Genomic DNA, 23,299 nt, shown 5'->3' with positions numbered 1-23,299 from the left:
CATCCTCAACCTGCAATTTGCTTTAAAGCAGCAGTGTCTGACTAATAATGTGTCTTGGGCAGATAGGCCTCCACAGGGGTCAGCTAAGCTTCGTGTTGAGTTGTGAGGGTGATAAGTTTATCACAAATAAAGTCATGGTTACTGCCAACAGCTTTATCATTTGATCTCTACATTTAATGTCATTTTGTTTGCTAAAAATGGATACAGATGTCCCCACTTTCTGGCAAATCTACTTTGTGACTTCGGGTATGCAGGCAATAATGTAGTACATTGCTCGTGGAAAACTTGTTCTTACTTGAAAATATCTCTCAACAGTATCTAACTTTCAGTGTCCCAAACTGCCCCACTGTCTTCCAGTATGCAGATATTAATCACTGTGATACCTAATTTTTCATTTCTGTCATTTTTTAATAGCTGCTGTAGAGAATAAGGGGTGAAAGAAAGGGCATTAAAAAGATGGGAGTTGTATTGCAGTGAAGTTAGGTATTGTAATTATTGTGTGAAACATGCAAATTACGTTCACTTGCAGTAAGCTACAGCTGGGTGAGAAAAAAGTCTTTTGAGTGCTCAACAGCATGTGATGAGTTGTCATCTTGAATGCTTTAAAACACTTTTGGAAGCAAATCCTCTCCCTCTTCCCACTTACCTTGTCTGAGCCAGGTGTCATGCAGCCAGCTGGAAAAGCAGTTTCCATTAGTACTTTGCCAAATGCACCACATTCTTTGAAGCATGATGAGCCCATTTTTTTGTGTGTCTTATATTTTTAGGACTGACAAGTAGCTTGGTTTACACATTTGGATTCTTGATATGTTTTGAGGACAGGCTTCCAGTCGTTCTCAATTACATTTGTTGCTTTGATAATAAGTTTTCTTTATAAAAGTTCCATTGGAAATAAATGTGTTTTCTACCCTCTGTTTCTATAGCACCAAAGAATGGTTTGAGTTGGAAGGGACCTTAAAGGTCATCTAGTTCCAACCCCCTGCCATGGGCAAGGATACCTTTCACTAGACCAGGTTGCTCAAAGCCCTATCCAGCCTGGCCTTGAACACTTTCAGGGATGGGGAATCCACAACTTCTCTGGGAAAACTATTCCAGTGCCTCATCACCTCACAGTACAGACTTACATATTTAATCTAAACCTGCCCTGTTTCAGCTTAAAGTCATTTTCCCTTGTCCTGTCACCATATGTCCTTGTCAAAAATCCTTCCCCAGCTTTCTTATAGGCCCTTTCAGGTGCTGTAAGGCTCCACTTGATCCACCCATGTTCCCCATATGCTGGGGCCACCGATGGATGGAGTACTGCAGGTAGGGGTCTCACCAGACTGGAGTAGAATCACTTTCCCCATCCTGCTGGCCACACCTCATGGTGCAGCCCAGAGCACATTTGTCTTTCAGGGCAGCAGGGACACATAGATGGGTCATACTGAGTTTCTTGTCTGCCAACGCCCCCAGGACTTTGTCTCCAGTGCTGCTCTTAATCCATTCCTGCCCATCCTTTATTTGTGCTTGGGATTGCCCCAGCCCTTGTCCAGGATATTGTGGTTGGCCTTGTTGAGCTTCAGGAGGTTCTTGTGGGCCTGTCTCCAGCCTATCAAGTCTCCTCTGGAAGGCACTGCCACCCTTCAGCACATTAGACTGCACCACACAGCTTGGTGTCATCCCCAGACGCGCTGAGGGTGCCCTCGATCCCACGGTCTGTGTCACTGATGAAGGTGCTGAAGAGCACTGGAGTCAATACAGACGCCCAAGGAACACCAGTCATCACTGGTCTCCTGGTGAACATGGAGCCAATTCTTTATTCACTGAATGGTCCATGTCTTCCCAGTTTAGAAATGAGGATATTGTGTGGGGCAGTGTGAAATACTTTGCACAAGTCCAGGTAGATAATATCAGTCACTCTTCCCAAATCCACCGCAATGTAGCCCTGTCATAGAAAGCCACCAAATTTGTTAGGCATGATTTGTCTTTAGTTCAACCCTGTTGGCTTTCTCCAATCACCTCCTTATTTTCCATGTGCCTTAGCATAGTATCTTGGAAGAACTGCTCCTTGATCTTTTTTAGCCCAGATGCAAGACTGACCAGCATGTAGTTTCCCAAGTCTATTTTCTCCTCTTCAAAATGGGGTTTATAACAAGAAATATTTATTTATACCAAAGCAGTCTGTGAGGTACATTGGCTCCTTATTTAAGGAAAAATAAGACTCCTCAGTGAACTTAATAAAGAATTGGGAACCTAAATATCATGAGTAGTATGAGTAAAGTAAGTGAGGAAAGCCACCTGCATTACTGCTGCCACCCACAAATGAGTCCAGTAGCCAGAATGACTGAGGGTTTTTTATCCTGTGTTGCCCTTTAGTACCCCTGATAAAGTGAGGAATCCCGAAAGGCAGAGGGCAGTGCTACCCACGTGTATAATTTTGGGTTGCAACAATTTTTGATAGTTATCACAGAATGTTTCCTTAGTAAATGACAAGAGGCAGGGGGAGGGAGAGAGAAAAAGGTGACTGGAATGGTGGTGACATTTGAAACGGGAAGAGCCTTGTCAGAGACTTGACTTTGTACAGATAAGAAATATATTTTCTGATTTTATGGAAGGTTGGGAGAAACTGCTGCACTGGGCAGATAAGAAGTGGGGTTACATGCTGGTTTATCTGTAAGGAGATGTAGTGTTCCTCTCAGACTTGTGGCACATATTTAATTTAGATCAGAAAATCCTGGGGGATTTACAGCTAATCATGAACCAGCATAGATTAAGAAAAACCCTCTGAAAAATATTAGTGAGATATAACGTGTTGTATATAAAAGGATGCAAGTAAATATACATAAACACATATTTTATGTGAATTAAAGGTCGTTCTGCTGTACTAATGAAGGGCTTTGTATGTGTTGATTGTAGGAAATCAAATGTAGGTGTGCTAGAGAATCGTGCTGAATATGGAGCAGGGCATGCCCTGTGGCTGTAGAGCTGGCCCCTGCATGGGCAGCATGTTTGATGGCAGGGCTTCTTTCAGTGCCAGACTGGTCTGTGGTAGGAACTCGCCAGAACTCTGGGTTGTTCTAAATTACACCAGACCTCAGGCAGCCCTGGGCAGTATTTAGAGTTCCGAAGAGAAATATTCTTGCTCTACATGTTGTTTGTTGTACTTGGCAAATGAAATTATAATGGTTGATAGGGTCTTTAAATTTTCATGTTTTAACTCACAGTAGTTGTGACAGTTGTTCAGTGAATTCACCTGTGTTCTAAAACAGGTACCAGATGGGCAATAGCAGTAATTGCTTTGTCTTCTGTCCTTCTAATATATTGGAACAATCTGAAAAAAAAAACCCAAAAACAACCCCAAAACAATTTATAAACTTGTTTCCCTACCTGGAGCCTCCATTGCCTTTCCATCCTGCATAATTTTAGGGCTTTTTCTGCAATGTACAGTACACCTGCTGTGCCATAGGAGCTATGGCTGCAATCTGTAGGCATCCTTACACTGACTTTCATCTGATTAGGTCAACAACCTATAGAATGAAGCAATGTCTTGAGAGGTCCAGGCCGAATAAATTTTTCCAGAACTGTAAATACTTGGATCAAAAACCATCCAGCCAGTGCTGAGGCCTGTGCTGTTCTTGTGATTGTGCTAACGTAGGCAGGTATCTGCCACAATATAGATGCAAAATGCAAGTCTTATGGTGTAACTTGCTAAAAGTTGAGCTTTGACTGCATTTTGAGCCCTGAAAGCTGACAAAGAGCTACTTGTGATGATACCTTTGGTTGGGTAGTCATGAGAGACAAAGGGCCCAAATGGTACTGCCTCTTTGGAGGGAGACCTGTTATGCCATCCAGCTGCTGCTGTTCTGCTTCATGCAGAGCTTTGTGATGTTTTTCTCTCTGTGTGCTACATGGGGAAAAATTGATTGGTTTATGTGAATATCATTTCAAATTATGTTTTGTTTTATTTCTCTATTTGAGTATGTTTTGTGATATAATACTTTTTCATGTACTCACAGATAAGGGTTTCACTATATAGCTGTTTCCAGACTAATGAACCTGGATATGTGGAACTGTTGGAGCACAAGATGCACTCCTGATTGAATAAAACATCACAAGGTGAATAATTTTAGTAGTATCGTGGGAGAATACTAACTTTGTTTACATAAAACCTGAATTTTGAGAACTATCTGATTCATAAACAGACTTTAGAAAGCTTTCACAGCATTGCTCCAAGTGAGTTCTAGCAAAACAAAGCAGTTTTTCAAACTTACTACTAAGGCACTGATCTGAGTTTTTAAATGTGTACTTCTAAGTTATGCCTTCTTCCCAGTCGAAGCATAAAGATATATTTTGTGCTTCCTTGTTGCAGCACTCAGTTGCTGGATTCTGAACCTCTGAAGAATTATCATGGAGAGATTCAGATGCCTGTTGAGAGTTTCACTTGCTCTATTTTGGCAGGAGAGGGTGTGCAAGCTGGTCATTTTGCTGAGACTTTGTTGCAGCTGTATTCCGTAGTGCTGCTGACGGGTTCAGAGTCAGCTGTTTCAAGCACACAGGGTGATGAACCAACTTTGTTTTTTTGTGTTTGTAAAAAAAGCAGCATTTTAATTTTATCCTTGGCATACTTCACAGACTTCTAATGCTCTTCTAGCCTAGACATAATATTAACCATTTGCCTTTTTAAGAAATCTATAAGCTATCACCACAATTCTTATTTTTCTGACGCTTTTTTTAATATCTTCCCTACCTGTTCTACCAATTAGTACAAACTCTGAGCTATCTTTTAAAATACTGTGTCGTTGTAAGATAAATTCTCCTGGATTAAGGGTTTAGGTATTTGCCTTTGGCTTTTATGGGAGCTTGACTTTTATATTTTGTTTTTAAAGAAATAAAAGATTGTGGAGTAAGCAGGACGTTCTTGTGATGGTGATGAAAGCAGAAAATGTGTATTGGAAGTTAAGTCACTATGTAAATATATTAATTTGCTCAGGTGCAGAATAGCTCGCGGTGGCTGGCAGGATCCCCACCACATGAGCAAAGGTAGAGGGATTGTGCCTTCCTATTGCATTTCACAAACACCCTTTCACTTTCTAATTATGTGGGTTGCTTTTTGGTTTAAGGAAGAGAGAAAAGGGCATCCTGATTCCCTGCAATCTGCACTGCTGCTTGTTCCTTGGGACCCCACTAGTCAAAACAACGGGATTCATATGTTGACGGCAGCTGAGAGACCAGAGTATGACCAGATGGCAAGGGGGAGCTGAGCTGTCTGTTTCTGCAAGCGATAGGCACATTATGGTTATTCTCTTCTGGGGACAAGGGGGTGGAAAGGAGGGGGAGGGGGAGAGAAAAAGAGGGAGATATTAGATAAACAGACTGTAGCCTGAATACATATGACATGTGGGAGGAAAGCTTTGTTAAGCAAGAACTGAAAGCCTCTCACAGAGCATTAAGCAGCACCGCCTGCTTGGACTGAGCCAAGTCAGAGGAAACAGGAGCGCAAACCTGGAACTGCTGTAAGGCCAGTGAGGTTCACCAGGCTCCTTCACAGGTGCTTGAAACAGTGAAGGACTGGAAGGCTTTGCTATTCCCATAGCTCAGCTTACTTTTTTTTTGGTGGGAAGGAAGGGTCATTTAGTAGCATATTTGCCAGAGGTATATTTTCTTTTTATTCTGCTAAACTTTTTCATCAGCTTCATGATCAGGGATGGGTTCTGGTTTTCTTTGCTGGGTTCTGGTTGTCTGCTGTGTGCACCAAAGTCACTGCAGGTTCAGTCTAGCCAGTGATTTGCAGAAGAGCTCAGCATGCTGTGTAGTTAGGGAATGCATCATTGGTTATATCACCCTGAGCCTTATCTGGAGGCTGCTGAATTCTGTAAAAAATTTCCCACTTAACTATATTAGGTTGTGGATTTGTCTTACAATGAAACTGAAGTATATTTCTATCAGTTATTGATAACAGAGCTATCAAACCTTTCCCTACTGCCCTCTCTGGCTCAGCAGTGTAAGTTGCAATGTTTGCACCATTTTCTTCTTCTATTTTTCTTATTATTGTTCTTGTGACACATCAGTAAATGAGTAACTAGAACAATTGATATACTTGCATTGCATAAAAAAAGAAGAGGGAATTTTCATTATTTTGCTGTAAGAGTTTTTTAGACAATGTCTGACTGTCTAAAAAACTGATAAGAGCCATAGCAATTATTTGAGATGGGTCTGATACTCTTTCCCATATGCCAGTAACTTTAGTTTCTTTTTTTCCCCCTCTCTATTTTGTTTTGGCTTTTGCCTATGTGATTTGTCCACCATCACCAAGTGGTTCTTTTTGAAGCAAGGTGATACAAAAGCAGCCTCATCCTGTTGTTTTCTTGGTGAACCACTCTGAAGCAGTCTGGTGTACGTAGCAGGGAACATAACAGATTTGTTGGACTGCAGCACCTAACACCACAGCTCAATAACCTATTGGAGTGTTTGAACACGGTCACCAGCTTGGCTTCCCTGCTGCTCCCCAGATAGCTGCTTGTGACATTGATCTGTGGGGGGTGGAGGCAGAAAGCTGATTTATAGATGTAGCCTATTGCCTGGAGGAGTGGGTTAGCTGAGATTGCATTTTGCCTGGTTTTGGTCACAACAATACAAAGACTTTAGGGGGGTCTTTGCTACACAGAAAGTGCAGCTACAAATTTAAAATGTTGGTAGTCATACATATGTAATGAAAGCCTTCAAAGAATTTAAAAAGCTAAGCAACCCAAAACCCTCCACCAAAACAAACAGAAAACACGCCCCCCCACCCCCCCCCCCAGAAAACCCCAACAAATAATTTTTAAAACACCCTCACCAAAAACCCCACCAAGCAAACTAAAAATAAAAACTAAAGAACAATCAAAACAAAGAAAACTACCAAAAATGTTTAATCTCTTTCTGGAAAGATGCTGAGTGTGGTAATGCCATTTTTCTATTCACTACTTGGAAAACCTTTTGCAGTTCCATATGGGACACCATCTTTTAGAACTGTTATTTTAATTAGTGAACCAAAAAAAGCATTTTGCTAATTACTGTTGCTTCTCTGGCTTTGCAGAAGCTGCTTCTACTGTTTAATAGTAAAACACCTCGAAATGCGATATATTGAAGAGTGACTTTTTGATTTTTATGGTGATTACAATGGCTGAATCAGAAATGCAAGTAAGTTTCATGGTCAGCCTCTCAGATCAGATAATTTATGATCCTGTCTTTCTACAGAACTTCTATCCCATTGTCCAGGCACATAAAAAACTTGGGGAAAACTCCATTTTGATTAGATGCAGATTTTCAATACATGACCTTAAAGGTTACCTCCAAATAAAAGGGAAAAAAATAGTTTCAAGTTTTCTTCTAAAATTGCTGCAATGGCATTGGGTTTTTTTAAAATTGTAAGTATGAAAGCCATGTCAAAAACTGTTTAATTTCTAATTTAAATGCTGTAGTTATTGCATAACAGGCAAAAATGAGGTGTGAGGTTCAGTAGTATATAATAAATAGTAGCTATATAATAAATGCCATTAGGATGGAAATATACCATGTTTACATAGTATAAAGAAATACAGATATCAGGGAGAAGACGAGATTTCCATGTATATATAATAATAGTAGCTAGCTCTTCCACTTTATGTAGCATCTTGGGCTCTCAAATCCATATTTAACCATGAAAATTGAAACAGAAGCCTATTTATCAAAATACTCTAATTGTCAACGTGAACCTGTCACTTCTGGGATCTGGCATTGCCAGATCATTTTGCAAGTCTGATGGGTTTTCTTTTTTTAAAACAGAGGATCTATGTCTAAGGGGTATCAAAATACACAGTTTTGAAACTGGAAGAAAAAGAACTTGTTTTAGGCCAGGAAAGGTTAGCCAAAAATATCTAAACCAATATGGTGAACATAAATTTTGTCATTATTTGGTAATTTTCTGTTCTTCTGGAATTGTCTTCTTTTGTTGCTGGCCTTGATAAGAGCAGAACTGTGTCCATTCTAATTTTTCTCTTTTGGATGATCTATTACTTGTTTGGTATGGATAGTTTTTCATTGTGATCTGCTCTGTGTGAGCTGGTGGGTAGGAACCATAACAAAAAACTGCATTTTACCACTTACGTTTGTTGTCTGTTTAGCCATTCCAGTGTTCACAATCCAGTAGGTATTTCAGCCTCCAAGTTAAGGAAGCAGTGAAGATAACAATTGTAATAAAGATTCAGAAAGTTAAACTCAGGGTTTTATTCTTCTCTCTGCTCTTAAGTTACTTTAGTGTTCTAAAAACTTCAGACACAGAAGCTCATATCATATCCCATTAACATTCAATTTGATTGTCTTTGAGGACTTTTACATAGAATTAAATAAATCAAAATAGTAGACCTTGAAAATCATGCCTGATGTGTCTCAGTATCAATGTTCTATATGTATGAGAAAGTTGTACTCATCTATTTTACCTGTATGTTCGATTGCTGAGGTGGGAATTGGAAAATGCTCTGCAATCATCAGAGCAGAGGTGCCCAGTACTTATAAAAATGACAGAATACACTTTGAATCTTGTCTTTGTTTTTCCTCTTTGCTTCTCTTGCTCTTTGAGTTCCTGCCAAATACATTTGAATGTCACTGTATCCATGCTGTTATAATCTGAGACTTTTCATCCTGTGAATAAACTGGCAGCTATTAATGGCAATGGAGATGTTTTTATTTTCAGCTCTTCAGCACAGCACAAGGAGTTCTGAGCATTGACTGCATTCTTGGGTTCATCCATGTACTGAGAGGAGTAACCCTGTGTTACAGTTATCAATTTTCTGTAGAGGAATGTCAGCCATAATTGGAACTTAAAACAGTTCTTAGTGATGGTCACTTTGATTAAAAGGCAAAGGAGTGAGATGTATTAAGTGTCTGGCAGGGCTTTTTTGAGCAAAAGGCAGGTTATTAGAACTTTCATGTTCTGCATGTGCCCTAAATACAGTCGTTTACTGGATTGAGTTTACTGCTACAGACTCACAGTTTCACGTACCACTTCAGTGGTACATGGATCATACATATCTTACATGAAGACAAGTCCATGTGAGATTAATTTCTTTCTATATTGTTCCTGAGTTCAGATAAGGATTTCCTGCTTTATGCATGAATACTTAGTTATTACATTTTCAGTTTCTTAATCAAAATTAATGATACAACAGGTATGTTTCTACAGCAGGGATCTTAAAACACATTAGTAATGTTAATTACATAATACCACTCAGATAAAGTGAATATGATTATTCATATTTTGCAAGTGAGAAAACTGAATTGGACAGATTGAAAGACATACAGAAATTCTTGATGGAATTAAGGCCATTATTTGGAGATATGAAGTAAAACCTATTGAAAGTGTTTGGATTGTGTCACTGATTACTGGTTCTTTTGCAGAGCTGTAGCCACAAAACTGAGTGTCCTTCAGTGATCAGGCCACCTTGAATACAAATTCAGCTTTCCCATAAGGTTTCTGTTTTACCCAATCTTTTAGCTACCTACAGGTTTTTTGAAACAGTTATGTTTCATGGTTACAGCTTTTTATGTTTCAAAAGTCGCTTGATGTTGGAGAATATCCTCATGGGTAGGGAAAGAGAGGACAGGTAATCCTCTGAACATTTTATGTATTTGTTCCAGCTGTGCAGACAAACCAAGCCCATTCTCAGAGAGCTTCTCAGAAAGCAGCTGCATTGCTTAAAGCTGGTGCCCTTTGTGCAGTCTCATCGATTGAGATCTCAGTTACGCTTGTACAGGAAGTGGTAGGAAATGGAGGCATCTTGTTGCTTTTTTTTCTTCCCTTAATGCACTTATTCCTCTCTACCATTTTATCTGAACTTTATTTGTAATTAAAGCTATCTTGAACATTGCACTTAAGAAAATTATAGTTCTGTCTGAACTGCAGTTGCTCAGCTTTGCAGAAGCAGAGATAGACTGGGACAGGAAAAAAGTTTTCAATCCCCATTCATGAAGGACTGAATTCTCCATTTTCTGAACTGATGTGGATGTAGGTTTTGTTCTCCTTACTTGTTTCCTGCATCTCCCAAGAGCTGCCTGATAAGCTAAATGTAACCATATGAAACAAAATAAGTCTTTTCACTTTTTAGCTGAATACAATATCGATGGCAACCAAAGAAATAATTTCTTTCTGGTGTGCAAGTGGTATCTGTGGCCTATCTGACGAAAAGTTTCTTGCTTTTTCAAAATTCTTTCCCCTGCCCACTGCAAAATGAAGTGGGAAAGACAACATTTTTTTTGATTCTCTCAGGACATCAGCAGTCAGATATCCACAAGCTGGGTTTGTCTGGGTTTGTCCATCATTCTTTGTGTCTTAGCTTCCACTATAAAATGAAAGTGAATGAAGCTTCCTTTCTCTTGCTTTTCTGTTTTCTTAGTGACTAGGGGAAAGAAAACTTGATCTTGATAATATGAGAGAAATAATAAAGAAATGGATGGAGGAAAATGAATAATTTCTGACTTGCAGTTAGCACCTTGCTCTAGTCATGATGCAAATCACACCTTTGACTGAGCATTGCCCTGCTGCCTCTGTCTGCTGGAAGAAAGCAGGTGGTTTTTTTTAAATTTTGGGTCCTTCAGAAGATTTCTCTATGTGTAAAAAGCTTCTTTCTTCTACTACTGAAGATGTAAGGTTACTGAGAGCCAGAAAAATAGAGGGCAGAATTCTGCAATTAATTTTATGGCAGTTAGTGTAGATGTTAGTCCAGAGTTTCCAGAGCAGCACAACGATAGGAGTTTTTATTTTTGCTGCTTCCAGAATGTATGGAAACCAGTAAAAAAACAAGAACATGAAACACCAAACTCAACCTCTATCTATTTTTAGGTCTATAGGTATCTGGAGAAACAGAAGCCAATAGGGTGATACTTGAACATTTGACAGGGTGTGACTTGAGTTGGCCTTTAGTAGCTGCCTATCCATTGGATGTCAGATGGGGCCAGGCTGTGTTTTACAGAGCCACTGCTTTCTTAGATATTTAAAAAATCAGGGCTGTTAGCCAGCTTCGTGGTTTTACAGAGCAGGAAGATTTCTTTGAATTGTCATTAACAAATGGATCAAGTTGGTATTGGAAAGGAGCAGTCCAGGAATACTTTCAGTGTTAGTGCTCTTGAGCTCTGCTTAATTACACAGCCCATTTACTACTGCTCTGTTGATAGCACACCATTCAATTTATGTTGTTTACTCTGTGCACTGGCATTTGAGAGGCTCTATCTGTCAATGTAACATTTTGGCATGTCAGTGCTGAAGATTTGCACCTCACTGTAAGGGCATGGGTGTTACTTGCTGTTGAGTGGAATAGCTGCATATTGTTGCTGTCACTTTAGCATGAGCTGTGTTGCAGTGTGGGATCAAATTAATCTCTTGAGCTGCTGAAACAAGGTGATTGCGCCTCTAATAAAAATTTAGTTGTTGTCTCCTAGTGGTGTGTAAGCAAAGACTTGTAATGATATTGACACCTATATTACTACCTAGTGTAAGTCTCACTTCAGCTGCTTTTTCCTAGTAAAAATTTGTGGGGTGCTAAATTTCCCTTCCTGTCATCTTGTTCCTGTCATTTGCAGTCTGTTTGTCACCTAGTGTAGTTGTAGCACTTGGTCCAGGATCAATATTTGGTCCAGAATGTCTGTGACATCTGTGAAATACTTTCCTGTAATTTGGTATAAGAAATACAGATTTCTGCTTGCCTCTAAGTTATAAACATGTTGGCTACTTGCACAAAGGACAGAAAGGTAGCAGTGTCAAAAATACTCAATTTCTAAAACCTTGTAGAAAACAGACTCTTGGTCAGAGGAAAGAAACGAGGTTAGTGCTCCATTTTCCATGTCTAAGGAAAATGTTGTAGTGGAAGCTCAGCTTTTTCTGGGTACCAGAGAATCAGTACAAGAGAGATGCTTCACTTGACTGAACTACAGAAAAGTCTGATGTGAGCTTTCCCCTTTCAGAATCCAAAGAATCCAGTGTGAACTGAATACTTGTGGGAGAACAGGTTTATTTAGTTGTGCTGCCCATGTAGGAAGACACTGCTGGTTTGATGCCATCCAGCATAACATCTGATCCATCTCAGCAAATATTCAGGCAGGGTTTTCTAAAGTAGTAACTGAATAGTTTATCTGATTGCATCATTTTGAATCTATGAAGAATGAGGTCCTTAAAACAGCTGTTGGGATTATTTAGTAATGCCCACTATTTGTAGCACAGCAAGAAATTCTGTATAGAAGCTCTATTCTGCTTATTGAAGTTTGGGAGTTATCCCTGTTGGACAGTATCCAAATGTAATTTATGATTTTTGTTGAAGGAAAGTCAGCAGTTGTTCTTGGCTGTGACACTTACTGTGTTCAAACATATAGTTAACCTCTGGACACTCCCAAAGAACTACAGGGATAGCTTGCCTTTTTGGAGATGAGTGTGGTGAGTTTGCAAAAATTGTCTCATGTATTCGTGACTTACCCTTTGAAGATCAGTGGTTGCAATTTCTCTTCTTGGCTGGCTGCAGAAAAAAAAAAAATATTTAAAAAAACCCACTGTAGTTCCCTACCTTAATTGGGAAAAAGGAATTACCCATTAAGATCTTATAGATATCAATTTTTGCTACTGTAACTGGGGGCTTGTAGGAGTGTCACACTGATGATGAGTTTTGGTGGGCAGGTTTGCCAGTGTCTACAAGAACTGCAACAAAGAGCTTGGCTTCCTGTTGAGCTTTTATATGGGTAGTAGCAATCAAACTTTGAAGGGCCAAAGAAAACAGATATTTGCAGTTCCAAGTCAACTGTGGAAGGCATAGTATGCAAATATACTTTGGCAGGAAATATATGGAATATGAAATCTATTTCCTGGCATCTTCACTGCAAATGCTCCCTGCGGTGATTTGGCTTGTTCATCTTAAACAAAAAAAAAAAAACCAAACAAAAAAAAAACCCCAAAACCAACAAAACAAACAACAAACCAAAGCAGAAGAAAAAAAGGCAAACAAAATGAAAAACCAGTTACCACTTCCTTAGTACAGAATACTGACAACACAATGCAGTATGGCCAAGGGATGTTTGTGATCACAAGGGTGGAAGTTTGCATTGGAATCAGGCAAAGTAGCCAGCTTCTGTTACATTTGTGATGGTGGGGTGGGGAATTGCCTTCAAGCTGAAAGCTTGCTTTTCACCCAAGAAATGTCCTCATTTGTTAGAAGCTTCTTGTCTTTCAGTCTCAGGAGTTTCTGCTGTGTTTGAGGAGAGTGAATTTTATTTAAATTCTTGCTGACAAAAAGCAATGTTGTCTCTCCCCCACCACATAGGCTACAGAGATGTGTTCCAGTGCCTCACTGTGTTTACAAGATCTTTACCCTCCCCAGTAATTAACAGGACAGATATGACAGATTTACAGAGCAGCCTGTATCTATTCTCTGGCAAATTTCAGTTACCAAAAGGCAGGATAAAATGCTAAAGAAATTTTTTCAGCTGTTCATGTGGCTGTGTGCAGATTCATAGAGAAGTTTATACATATCTGATCTTACAATTCTTAGGAAGTTTTGCAAAAGCTCTTTACTTTGATAAAACTACTCTCCCAATGTTCACAGTACCACTTAGTGCTCTGTCCTCTGTAGTGAAAAACTCATACACCACTTTCATATGTTGCATCCTTGAAGTCTCCAAGAGATTTATGTTGTTAGCACGTGCAGAAGAGATGGAATGTGTTCAAATGCAGAGATGGTGGGTGACAGGACAAAGTCAAATACAGGAGGATTGAGAACAGTACAGTGGGTACTTGTTTCTAGCTCCTTGTTCTGATTGGTAGGGTGACTGTTGTCAGACTGTACCACTGGTTCAATTTAGTATGGCAAGTATAATGTCCCCAAAGAAGTCACCTAGGTGCTACATGTTATTTTACTCTGTACTCCCTTGAGCTGCATCTTAACTGCAGAGAAAAATCAGCATTATGTGTATGAGTAGCCCACCAAACCTCTGTCCCTTTGCTCCTCATTTACAGAATAAACCTGTGCAATTTCTTGAATTTGCCCATTACTGCTTTGTCAAATTTGGCATCACTTTCATCAGTTTGTTGAAAACCCACAATTATAAGATCAGCTTCTGGAACTTTAAAATATACCTGGCATGGAGATTTTTTTAGGAGTGATTTGTTTGGATCTATGTATATTCAGAGGATGCAAAAGCTTTTTCATACTGAAGCTTTCTCTGAAGTATAAAGCCAACCAACCTTTTGATATAATTCTTGTGTGTAAATGGTCTGAACACATATATGTTGATTTTTCCTGAGGGGATGTACATGTTTAAAAAATCATGATCTTACTGCAAATGTTCACTTTTTTCCTACCCACCACTTAACTGTGACTAAAAGACAGAACAATATGAAATGTAACTGTGCAAGTGCAACCACAGGACTGATTAGTACTTCTCATTTAGTTATCTCAAGATACTCAGGCATAAATGAGGTATTACTTAGGACCATTTTGCAACTCTTAATAGGGACTTAGAGGGTCTGAACCAGCCTCTGATCCTATAGTGAGCTACAAACCATTTCCATATTGGTGAATCAGTTGGTTTTGGGTACTGACCAACCTGCTGTGAAATAAAATTACTTAATCATCTGTATAGTGTGGGACATCAGGGTCTTGACATTAACTAATTCAATCTGGTGATCTATTCCTGTTGCACCAGTTTACCTGCAAATGTAAGTCTAGCTGAATCTGACCCACATCACACACAGTAATGGTAGGAATAAAACCTCCACTGCCTGAATCTGTGTCCTGTTCTGATCTGTACATTTCTTCAGCAAAATGTGAATGTTTGGAGTCCTGGCTGTGTCTTCGTGTTCATATACCAAGACAGATTTCTCTCTCAGTCACATAGACTTCAGTGACTAAATTGAAAACTGATGCATTTATCCAGTACAACTGGTTTCATGTGAGTTTCTGGTAATTGCATTTCACACAAATAAAGCTGACTTTTCTGCTACCAAGTACTGCTCCGGAGAATTTGGCTGTGGTTTTGTCTTTTGTCCATGTTTTTATTTTCTTTAGTGAAGCCTTGCTATCAAAACTGAATGTGCAGGAGTTAGATATTCTCCATAACATACCTTCATTACTGGAATAATTCCCAGAAAGGTGGGATTGGAAAGTGTAATATAATCTGCAGTGTTACGTTTAGGAGATTGCAGGAGGATTATTTTGATGTCCTATTTATATAGAGGGTTTTTCTTTACATCTAATGAAAATGAAGGAAACTTTTTGATTTTTCTAGGGAAGGATCTAGAAGTTGCAGTCCTAGGTGTAAAAGCTTGCCTACAGCAGTTACAGGTGGCTGTGGAAAGCCATTGGGACTCTGGTGTCTGTAATGTATGCCATAGGGATTTTGATGTCTTACCAGGAGAAATGAGATTTACCAGTATTTATTAAATTACTCCCAGTAAATACTGAGTTCTTTAAAGGCAATCCCTGAAACAATACTTGAGAATAACCGCAGAAGTTGTATTTCCCTGTCTTTAAAATATCCCTGTTTTTAAATTTTAAATATTCAAAACAAATACAGACTATTAAAATCTTTGTTTTGAAAAGTATCCCTAGAGCTGTTTATCCAAATAGCAGGGAAGTATTTATGGTATTTAGGGAAGAATAATCTGCTGTATTATTTCAGATAACTCTTGCTGTATGTAATTTTAGGAATATTTTAATCCTCCTAAAAATTCTTTATCCTGTTGTGGTATATATCACCACCATAACTGTAATCTATTAAAGGTACATTATCTAATCTGTTAGATATTTCAGTATCTACATGAAGCATCCATTTATTTCACATGTGACTTCTTTCCTCTCTCCTTCAAAAAGGAATAGTACTGCAGTGTTACTGGAAAGCAGGTCAGCTGGAACATGCTGTTTTTCTCTAAAATGAGGTAAGGTAGCATATCAGATTTGAATATTTCCCAATTTTCAAAGGTGTTATGTGATAGTTCATTCTGGCTGGATGCCAGGTGCCCACCAAAGCTGCTCTCTGCCTTTCCTCAGCTGGGCAGTGGAGAGAAGATATAATTAAAGGCTTATGGGTCGAGATAAGGACAAGGAGAGATCATTCACCCGTTACTGTCATGGGCAAAATAGACTTGACTTGGGGAAAATTAGTTTATTGCCAATCAAATCAGAGTAGGGTAACTGTAAAATAAAAACATCTTAACAACACCTTTCCCCGCCCCTTCTTTATCCCTGGGCTTGACTTTTGAATTCTCCTCCTCCTCCCCTCCAGTAGCTCAGCAGGACAGGGAATAGGGGCTGTGATCAGCTCATCACAGGTTATTTCTGTTGCTCCTTCCTTCTCAGTGGGAGCACCCCTCAAGCTCTCCCCCTGCTCCAGCATGAGGTCCCTCCCATAGCCACCAGTCCTCCAGAAACTTCCACAACCCAAGTGCTTCCCGTGGACCGCAGTTCTTCATCAACTGCTCCACCGTAGGGCAGAGTTACCAGAGCAGCTCCCGCCCTCGCGGATGGAATCAGCCTTGGCCAGCGCCGGATCTGCCCTGGAGCCAGCTGGCACTGGGGATATGAGGGAAGCTTCTGGCAGTTTCTCACAGAAGCCACCTCTGTTGTCCCCTCGCTGCCAGAGCCTGGCTGCACATCCCCAACAGAGTGGAGTAAGAACACATGACCCCTCCCAAAAGGAGAGGCGCCAAAGGCGTAACCTGCAAGTGACTTACAGAAAAAGACACAAGGGCAACTACAAACAAGTAAATGATCAGGAAAGGCAATAAAGATGAGATGGATGGCTCAATCAAAAATTATTTTGAATGGGTTTGTGGAAGCTGTAGGAAGTAAATATCATGTAATTAAGTATGATATGAGGTTCTATACCTTACTTTCCTCAAGTTATATTCAACTGAGGATCTTACTGGATAATGTGAGTTGGTGCAATTTTCTGGGATTTTTCTAGTGGTTTTTTTTTGGGATTCCTCTAATGGTTTTTTTTGCATTCCTAGTTTTTTGTAAGTAAAACCCCTCCCCCTGCCCCCCAGTACCTCATCCCTCAATAAACACTGACAACTTTTATTTTTAATTTGACCATGTATAGCAGCAGTACGTTTTTTCCACATTTTAATTTTCCTTTCCTAAATGAGGAAGATAGTAAGGAATAAGTAAAGGGACATGCCTTGAATAAAAGTACATCATATTTAATCTTTCAATGCCTGGTGATGGGAAAACAAAGAAATTATTTATGTATGAAATTTCAGAATATGTAAAGATACAAAGGCTTGGAAATCTGATGTTGTCTTGTTGTCTTGCTATGTAAGTGAATCAATTTTAAATTTTCACACCTTTCACAGATGGCTTAACGCTCTGCATTATTCAGTCTTTGAAAAGTCTGGTAAATACTTTCTATTATAAAGTACAGAGGGCTTTCAGCAAAGTTTTTTATATTATTAATGCTATATTTATAGTGTTTTGGTTAGATTTTTACTGTATTTAGGAGGAAAACAAAGTTTGAGAGAGAAAATATTTTAAATATTTGCAAAAAGGCAGAATTTAAGTGAACAGAATTTAAAAAGTACAGATATTGGAATGTGATTAATTACAGGCCTACTAATGCGGAAGCAAAAATTTTTATCCTGGATTTGCTCTTTTTGGAGTGATCTTGCTTCAGGAATGAGATAGTCCTTTGTAGTGCTGTTCTGCAGCACTGCGTGAAGGCTGTTTGACAAGGGAGCAGTTTCCTGATGGATGCAAATCTGTAGGACAAGATTCCTTTTTGTTGTAACCAAAGTTGACCTCTTCATGGTTCAGGCCTAGCATCAGAAATACTCAGTCTATTTGGAGCTTTTTTTTTCCCCTGTACCATTGATCGTGTCTTTCTTCTCTTTGCTGTCCTATTATTGGCAATAATAATTGCTAATCAATACTGGTAGCAATTGGAGAGAGACTATTTACAAGTGTGTATAGTCCCAGGACAAGGGGGAATGGCTTTGATCTCAAAGGGGCAGGTTTAAATTGGATATTCAGAAGAAATTATTTACTGGGAGGGTGGTGAAGCACTGGAGCAGGCTGCCCAGAGAAGCTGTGGATGCCCCATCCCTGGCTGTGTTCAAGGCTAGGCTGGATGGGCTCTGAGCAGCCTGGTCTAGTGGAAGTTCCCCTGCCTATGGCAGAGGGGTTGGAATTGTATGTCCTTTAAGATCCAACCCAGGCCATTCTATGATTCTACTGGGATAATGCTGGGAATGGAGTTGTTTCACTTTACCTTGTAGTGGAGGAAAGAATAGAGGTGTAGGGATAAGTCTTCGTGTGCAGGTAATCTCTGCTCTACTCCTACAGATCAAATCAATGGATGGCCTGGATCCATCCAAGCTATGGATTGTTGTATAGCTGTTGAATTTGTGGATTTTTTTTTCTGAGGATGCCAACATGTTAATTTGTGCTGGAACTATTACAAAAAATTGAAGCGCTTGTGATAGGCATCTTCAGGCTGAGTGGCTTTCTCACTGGCTCTTTTAGGAAGCCTTCTGTTTATAAGTTAATATATTAACAGGACTTTCAGATTGGCTCTTAGGGCTCAGAAACTGTGCAGACTCCTTCAGTGAATTGCATTCAAGTCAGGGTAGACAATTTATTTCTCCCCCAAATCTGTCATCCTTAGATAAGAGGCAAAACATTCCATGTGTCCATTGTGTTACTCTGTGCAGTCTCTATTTTCTGCAGTCCTGCTTGCTTCTGAAATGCTGGAGTGATATGTTATTAAAACAATACTTGCTGTTGGTTATATTAAGTGTTGGCAGGGGAGATGCCAAATCTGCATCTTTTTGCCTGTGAAGTTTTTGTTTATTAAGTGTTTTTTTTCTGTCACAGCAGGAAGATCTGAGGCTACTTGTATATCCTTCTGGCACAAACTGAGTTCCATTTTGGCTTTCAGGTTCTGCTGTTGGCAGTTGTGCTCCATGTTGGAGCTTTTGCTTCACCTCCCACCACCCAACTCAGTGCAGGGTCAGAATGGTGTTTCCTCTCAGCTTGGAAATGCAGAATCATTTAGGGAAGCCTGAAGGGTATCTCTCTGGTCTTGCTAATTGATCATTCTTCTTTCCACCAGTCCAATATTTTGGTCATCTTGCTCTGAGAGGAATTACAAGTAGTTTGTACAGCATTTTGGTGGTGGTGGTGGGGGGCGTAAAAAGCAGAATTGTCTTCAGTAAATTCATGGAGCCAAGTGTACTGAAGACTGTGACCTTCTTCTAGGCTTGATATTTACAGGCCATTATCTCCAAGTACTCCTACTGTGTAAAATAAAGCTCCAGGTTGCTTTATGGTTATACACAAATGTTTTTTGTATTGGTGACAAAACCACTTAAAAACCAGAATCTTCTGTAAGGTGAAGAGGATTGAAATGCTTTTGAACATTGTGTCCATGGGCAATAGGTAAGTTGGGCCCCAGATTGCAGGGATAAAGATTACAGTTAAGAAAAGTAAGTATCTGCACCTGATTTTGAAAATTTTGGTTACCATTGCTTAGAATTCTAATTGCATCTCTATTTAATATTTAATTTATTAACTTTTATAGACAATGACAAATTATAATCCCTTGGGGTTCACCTAACCTGCTTCTAACTGTTGGTTTCTTGCCATCAGTAGGGATATCGCTTTCCCAGAAGGGAGTCTTGCATTCATGCAAGAAAATGAAAAAGATCTTATCAATTGCTCTATGTCTCTTTTGTTTAACTACTTCTGTTTAGGATTTCTGACCCTGAAAGTGAGACACTATGGTATAGGGACAATCAAAATCATGGAACATGCAGCTTTAAGGCAGTTTCTGTGCTTTTAAAAGACTTCTTTTTGTGAAATACAGCATTTCCTTATTTCAAAATGATTGTGCAGCAATGTATGTTATTATTGTGGCATTTTTCAAGGGTTTTAATTTGTTCTATGTATACCTTAATAATCCTGGTTTATAGAGGTATTTGTTTTTTAATCTATGCTTCCTTCTTTCCCTATGTTTGTGTTAGTATTTATAATGGAGATATATGTAGTTCAAAGCTGGAATAATCTTCTGGTTTTGTTGGTTTTAAGTGCTATTCATGGCTGTGACTTTGTATATGAATTCAGTCTAGCTATCTAAGGGATCCCAGTACCACCACACCTCACACCAATGATGGAGGAACCAATGGAAGACTGACTTTATTTTGTTAGGGTTTTGGTTTGGTGGGGTTTTTGTTTGATTTTTTTTTTTTGGTTTTTTTGTTGTTGTTGTTGTTTTTTGTTTCTTTTTTTTTTTTAATGAAGGAGCTATTGGTTTTGGATCATTTACTTCCCTATGTACTATGAATTTTGTTCTCCTTTTGAATTCTTCTCCTAACAGATTATTTTAAAGTGGCAGGGGGTTTGGAAGGTTCAGTAGCTACTGAGGGATGTGTGTCTATTTTTGACAATGCCTATATTTTTAATTAGGTTTTTTTTTTAATTATTGGGGTGTATTATGTTAATTCATTGCAATTGAAAACCCGAGCATGGTGAAGAGGGGAGATATTGTTGATATAAATAATTCCTTAAACTTGCCTGTAGTTGACAACATTTATAAAAAGAACCATGGAGAGCGACTGCTGATTCAAGAGGCTTGTAAGGGAGGGCTGTTGATATCAGCAACACTCAGCGAACACAAGTTCTAAGAAGAAGATGATCCCATGTTTTGGACACTGGATGATGTAATAGTGCTCTTTGGAATGCGTGTCAGAGTGCCTGTGAAGATCATAAATCAGGTATTAAAAGCTGAGATGCTGGCAGTCAGTGTTTAAGAAATACTGTTTTTTGTAAGTTTTGCCATTGCTTTGAAATTTTCCTATGGAGTTCTGTGACCTGATGTTACTGAGAAAAGTGAAGTGAAAAGTGGGAACTTCTGTGTACTGTGCTGCCTGCTGGTGAAGTTGTTCTGGTCAAGTGAAACAGACAAGACCTTTAGGGTTTGGTTCTTGACTTGTAGATTCCCTTTATCCTCATAAATTCTTTCAGTGCTGAAGAGCTCTTTGAAATTTACAGACTGAAATACTGGGAATTAGAGTGGAAATGCCTATCTGGTGGAAGAGACCCAGTCCAGAATCCTAATTTGCCAGGAAAATATCCCTTGAGTAATAACTCATGCACAAAGGCAGGTTCTGTCTTTAAGTTTTAGTGATTCTTGTCTTAGTTAAGCCTGTGAGATTAGGTTAAATTCCAGAAGCCTTTTCCAGATATTATTAAATTCAGTGAGGGGTATGGAGATCCAAAATGGTTTGGATTAAACCTCTCCCATGAGAAGAAAAGCTGAATAATATGTATTGTTCCAGAGAGGAGGTTTCTTTATTTATTCCTCAGCAACAGAACTTGAATTTGGAGTTGTGGATAGCTGACAATAAAGAGAACTCTAACACGATTATGGATTTTTTAGTGGTACAGTATCTTTGCCTCTATTTAAATATCTCCTTTAAAATTTCCCATTTCTGTTCCCACTTAGTCTTGCACCTTTACAATATTATGTAGTAATGGCATCAATGATGTCATTCTTACTCTTAATAAAACTTGAAAAGCGAGCCCAGAGTCTCAGAGAAGACAAGTCTCTGAAAGTTGTGGATGTGGGGAATGTGAGTAAGGGTTTATCACACAGGCTTACTAAAGCAGATGAATAACCTTGTTCCTCTGTGAGTCCCCCCTTCTTCCCGCTTCTCCAGATAACAATGCTTAAACTTTACATAAATAGCTGGAATACTGTGCAGGACATGATAAGCGGATTTCTTCATCCGTGCTGAGTCTCCCTTGTATCATATATCGGTTCCATTATCTTGTGGAAATGCTTATTGCAATTTCTTCCATTTAGCCCCCTATATACGTTATCTATAATGCATAATGGAGTGTGTGTATGAATGAAGGACAATATCCCATAAAGCAAGAAAATTACTTGTAAGTTGCAAGCAGTGGAGCCTTAATGGTATGATCTCATTATGTTAGGAAACAAATTTCTTAGCATGACCCTTTATACTACAGAGCTTGATATATTTCTTTCTTTTTTAATCTTCCAGATATTTAATCAAGCTATGCTATAAAAGAAATAATGATGTTTGACTAAGTTATTTGGTATATACCATGAATTCTTTTTGTAAATTCCTATTTAAAAGAACATTATGAATTTCCAGTGTATTTTTGATGTGAGAAGCATCAAATTAGGAACTTTGAAGTAGTATAATAGTGGTAAGAATGCATTTTCCCTCTTCAGGAGTTGTGTTCTAAATATGAACACAATAAGTTTGAAATATGCAGTGTAAGTGTATTTGAATTTCTGAGTGCTCTAGTTTACTGTATGTAGATATTTTAAGTTCTGACGTTATACAACAGCATTATTTTAAGAGGGATTAACCTAAGGTCTTAGCAAATACTAGAGTTCAGTTGCATTTGTGTGGTCTGCAATGTGCTTAATTTCAATCAAATTACAATCAGCAAATAGGTGTTAGAAAAGCTGCCTTGGGTTATCCAGATAGCCCCCTGTCATTGGAGGGTTCTTAGGTTTTGTACAGAATGGAGACATTTCTTCTCATCATTTAAACATTTTATTTGCCTACACTTGCTTTGAAGAATTTAGAATATTGGAACTTTGTTATTTTCTTCTGGAGACTGTCTCGCAGTTTCTGTTTCTTTTCTAGATGTTTTAGTTGTCTGCACTGCCACATTTTTCCTTTTCCCTTTTCCTTTTCCCCCTTTTCCCCCTTTTCCCCCTTTTCCCCCTTTTCCCCCTTTTCCCCCTTTTCCCCCTTTTCCCCCTTTTCCCCCTTTTCCCCCTTTTCCCCCTTTTCCCCCTTTTCCCCCTTTTCCCCCTTTTCCCCCTTTTCCCCCTTTCCCCCTTTTCCCCCTTTCCCCCTTTCCCCCTTTCCCCCTTTCCCCCTTTCCCCCTTTCCCCCTTTCCCCCTTTCCCCCTTTCCCCCTTTCCCCCTTTCCCCCTTTCCCCCTTTCCCCCTTTCCCCCTTTCCCCCTTTCCCCCTTTTCCCCCTTTCCCCCTTTCCCCCTTTCCCCCTTTCCCCCTTTCCCCCTTTCCCCCTTTCCCCCTTTTCCCCCTTTCCCCCTTTTCCCCCTTTCCCCCTTTTCCCCCTTTTCCCCCTTTCCCCCTTTTCCCCCTTTTCCCCCTTTTCCCCCTTTTCCCCCTTTCCCCCTTTTCCCCCTTTTCCCCCTTTTCCCCCTTTTCCCCCTTTTCCCCCTTTTCCCCCTTTTCCCCCTTTTCCCCCTTTCCCCTTCTTGCATTTACCACAGGAAATAATTCCTTTCAGGAATTGGTGCTTCAGTCTTCATTTATTCTT

General features: G+C 39.4%; 1 protein-coding gene across 16 annotated transcripts in view; it reads left to right on the top strand.

The window, feature by feature from the left end:
- Positions 1-23,299, top strand: part of BRSK2 (BR serine/threonine kinase 2) — a 301,198-nt gene that overhangs the window by 24,276 nt on the left and 253,623 nt on the right. The gene's annotated exons all lie outside the window — the stretch shown is intronic.

The sequence above is a fragment of the Lonchura striata genome, chromosome 5 (assembly GCF_050655825.1).
Source record: "Lonchura striata isolate lonStrDom1 chromosome 5, ASM5065582v1, whole genome shotgun sequence".
In the NCBI taxonomy this organism is placed as follows: Eukaryota; Metazoa; Chordata; class Aves; order Passeriformes; family Estrildidae; genus Lonchura; species Lonchura striata.
Note: the sequence above shows the minus strand (reverse complement) of the source record. Positions and strands in the feature narration are given on the sequence as shown.